Consider the following 4,691-nt stretch of genomic DNA (forward strand, 5'->3'; position numbering starts at 1 on the left):
GCTACTTGAATTCCCACTTATAAACTCCCGAAACTTTCCGGTTATGCAATCAGGTGTTGGGGATACAGGGGAAGCATAATATCTCACCAAAAACTAGCAAATGCTACATCCAGCTGTATCCATCCTTCAACACATAACCAAGAAACCTTCGGAAATCGTTTACCTCAACCTTCGAAAAGCATCCGTTATACGAGTTATGGAAATACTCCCGAACTCCCGCCCCAGTACTAGGTGGCGTCGAGGTTATCTCACCAACAACTGCATAAAAGAGATTTTCGATGTCGGCGAACTCAGGTATTCCAGAACTGCAACAATAAAATTGTGACGACAACACCTTGGAGCTCAACTCCCCGGGACACTGCCACAACCCCTAAATGTCAGGAGGCACCAAGAATAATGTTCTCGTCACAAAACCATCGGAACGACTCCAAGATACCCGCGTGATCCTAAAAAAAATTAGTGAAATTTGAGAAGAGAAGAGTCAAAACTCTACGTCAGGATGCCTCACCATAGCGACGAAGGGACCGAGGAGTAAAAAGAATTCCTAACTCTCCGATATATATAATCCTAAATGACTCAAAAAAAATTTCTAGACTCAACAACGCCAGCGATTCGATCAAGCAGGGGGCTCCTAAGGTCGGGGAAGGCTCTGATACCAACTTGTAACGCCCTCGACGTGGCTATATCTCCCACGTGTCGAAGCACGACTTAGAGGCATAACCACATTGAAAGCAATGTCGCAAGTGAGGTAATCTTCACACAACCCATGTAATACATAAGGGAAAGAGATACATAGTTGGCTTACAATTGCCACTTCACACAAATACATGAATAAAGCATTACATCATCCAAATACACTCAAGGTCCGACTGCGGAACCAAAATAAAAGAAGACTACCCCAAAAGCTACACAGATCCCCGATCGTCCCAACTGGGCTCCACTACTGATCAACTGGAAACGGAACAACACAATGGACAAGATCTTCATTGAGCTCCTCCTTGAGCTCGGTTGCGTCACCTGCACGACATCATTGACACCTGCAAACTGGTTTTGGAAGTATCTGTGGGTCACGGAGACTCAGCAATCTCACACCCTCGCGATCAAGACTATTTAAGCTTATAGGAAGGGTAAAAGGTATGGTGTGGAGCTGCAGCAAGCGACTAGCATATATGGTGACTAACATACGCAAATGAGAGCGAGAAGAGAAGGCAAAAGCACGGTCGAACAACTATGATCAAGAAGTGATCCTAGAACAACCTACGTCAAACATTACTCCAACACCGTGTTCACTTCCCGGACTCCGCCGAGAAGATACCATCACGGTTACACATGCGGTTGATGCATTTTATTTAAGATAAGATTCAGGTTTTCTACAACCGGACATTAACAAATTCCCATCTGCCCATAACCGCGGGCATGGCTTTCGAAAGTTCAAATCCCTGCAGGGGTGTCCCAACTTAGCCAATCACAAGCTCTCACGGTCAACGAAGGATATTCCTTCTCCCAAGAAAATTCGATCAGACTCGGCATCCCGATTACAAGACATCCCCGACAATGGTAAAACAAGTCCAGCAAGACCGTCCGATGCGCCGACATCCTGATAGGAGCTGCACATATCTTGTTCTCAGGGCACACCGGATAAGCAATCCGTACAACTCAAACCAGCCCTCGAGTTTCCCCAAGGTGGCACTGCAAGGGGCTCTAGTTTGGACCAACACTTAGACAAGCAATGGCCCGGGGGGTTAAAATAAAGATGACCCTTGGGCTGGCCTAACCCAAGGGAAAAAGAGGCTAGGTGGCAAATGGTAAAACCAATGTTGGGCCTTGCTGGAGGAGTTTTATTTAAGGCGAACTGTCAAGGGGTTCCCATTATAACCCAACCGTGTAAGGAACGCAAAATCCGGGAACATAACACCGATATGATGGAAACTAGGGCGGCAAGAGTGGAACAAAACACTAGGCATAAGGCCGAGCCTTCCACCCTTTACCAAGTATATAGATGCATTAATTAAATAAGAGATATTGTGATATCCCAACAAAATATCCATGTTCCAAACATGGAACAAACTCCAATCTTCACCTGCAACTAACAACGCTATAAGAGGGGCTGAGCAAAGCGGTAACATAGCCAAACAACGGTTTGCTAGGACAAGGTGGGTTAGAGGCTTAGCTTAACAATATGGGAGGCATGATAAGCAAGTGGTAGGTATCGCAGCATAGGCATAGCAAAAGAGCGAGCAACTAGCAAGCAAAGATAGACGTGATTTCGAGGGTATGGTCATCTTGCCTGCAATCCCGCAAGGAAGAAGAACGGGTCCATGAAGAAGACAAACGGACATAGTCGTACGGGTCCTCACAAACGCGACATTATCGGAACCAACTCGAAGAAGCAACACCGGAAAGAAGCACACAACATAGTAAACAACCAACACATGAACATGGTATGATATGCGGGATGCGGTATGTGATGCATATGCATGATTTGGAAAGGAATGATTAAACCTGGCCTCAACATGGAAAACCAATAGTGCCACTGGAAAGGTGAGTTGATTTCGGTCGAAATCGATATAAAGATCACCGGAATCGGATGCACGGTTTGGAAATGACAAGCAAAACAAATATGGCACTGGTCTGCGATAAACAACAAGTAGCCTTCTAAATGCATCAAGAACAACAAGCTACAGCACTCTAACATAGCAACAAAATACATGGCAGGGATCCACTCAAGATGCTTGACAAAAGATGAACACTGAGCTACGGTTAATTCACTCATTAACAGGTTCAAACAAGCATGGCAAAAGTGCAAAAGATAACAGGTTTCACACTTAGTGAAATTAACATCATGTCAGGAATTTATCATCAGGAAGTAATGTTTAGAGCACGATAACTACATGCTACAGGAACATATCATGGCAAAGCAAGGCATGGCATGAAGCTACTCTAAGCATATAACAAAAGTTCCTTAGTGACCATGAGCCAAAAGGGATCAAAAAATACAATTGCAAGCATGTGAACATAGCAATTAACGAAAACAGATTCAGACTTGGTGAACAACTGGAGCATGCCAAACAGATAACGAGTAGGCATGTTTACGAGCTCGATGCACTCACTACAAAGCATGTCATGATAATCTAAGCATACACCCATCAAGTAGACATGGCATAGAAGCTATACATGGTAAGAACAACATCATAGCATGCATGGATTAACAACAACAAGCTCGGCAAAATTGCTAAACATGTTAACAATCTGCCAGGAACATATTATAGCAAAAGTAGAGCTCGATTGACTCAAGCTAGGGTGCTCCATAATTGCAAAAAAAAGACATGGATGGATAGAGCACAACTTTATCTACAAAACATCCTTACTGATCATGCTCAAAAAAGGCAAGGATCACTAGGAAACAACATGAACATATGGCATAAAAATAATGACAGGACAAGGACTTAGTGAAATTCGAAGTCCCTGAAATCAGCATCATTGAGTAAGCTACTTTGCATGCTTGTGCTAGTCACCACATAGATCACAAAAATACATGGCATACACCCCTGTAAAGATGACATGGCATTCTTCAAAACACATGTAGAGCTCAGGATCATAGCATGCACACATTAATCATGGCAAAAATGACAAAAGTGCATTTGCTGAAACATATCTGAAACTATCATCACATAGCCCTCTTCCAGCAGCATTTTTCGGGCATCAAGATGAGCTCAAACGAGAATGATGCAATGAGATGAAATGATGTACTCATCGAGACGAACAATTTGATATGCTACACGTCCAAAACGGAGCCATGGGTGCAAAGTTATGATGCGATGAATAAAGCTAAAAAATACTGGTGACTTAGACGATTTGAAGAGAAAAAAATAGACGCGCGCGAAATAGCTAAGTGACGCTTGGGCGAGACTTAGGCGGGGAGGCTCACCAGCGGGCCGTTGGGCCGGAGGGGAAGGAGAGGCGGACTGGGCCAACACGGGGGAGATGCGGGGCCCACGACGAGGGAGGTCGTCCTCCTCCCGATCCCGCCTGGATCGGGAAGGCAGGAGGCGGCGGGCGGCGTTCTCCGGCGAGGGAGGACCGGCGCCGATGGTGGATGGAGCCGAGGACGAAGGCGCGGTCCGTCAGGGACGCGGGCGGCGCAGAGCGTCGGAGGCGGCAGCGGCGAAGACGCGGTGTCCGAGGCGGGTGGAGGAGCGGGTGACGCGGCTCGTCGGAGTCCGGCGAGCTTCGGCGAGCGGGCGTGGCGGGGGGTGAACGGCATGCGGCGGCGGAGCATGCTGGCGGCAGAGAGCGGAGACGGGCCCGGTTCGGCCCCGCGCGGGCCGGATCTGGGCCGGTGGGCTTCGGCGGGTCGCGCGGTGAAGTGGGGCGCGTCGGGGACAGGTGGCGGCCTCCGGTTGGACGAGGCGGCGGGGAAGGTGACGTGGCTGCCTCTAATTGGTTCGGCGACGTGGCCGGCTGGGTGGACGCGTCCGCCGGCGAGCGGACATGTCCGACGCGCGGAGGGAGGTGAGATCTAGGGTTTGGATTACGGGATTTTTGGAGGAGAGCATATATATAGGTAGAGGGAGCTAGAAAAGTCCAAATGAGGTGCGGTTTTCGGCCACGCGATCATGATCGAATGACCGAGATGATGGATGGGTTTTAGGTGAGTTTTGGGCCACTTTGGAGGGGTGCTGGGCTGCAAC

This window comes from Triticum aestivum, chromosome 2A (assembly GCF_018294505.1).
Source record: "Triticum aestivum cultivar Chinese Spring chromosome 2A, IWGSC CS RefSeq v2.1, whole genome shotgun sequence".
Lineage (NCBI taxonomy): Eukaryota > Viridiplantae > Streptophyta > Magnoliopsida > Poales > Poaceae > Triticum > Triticum aestivum.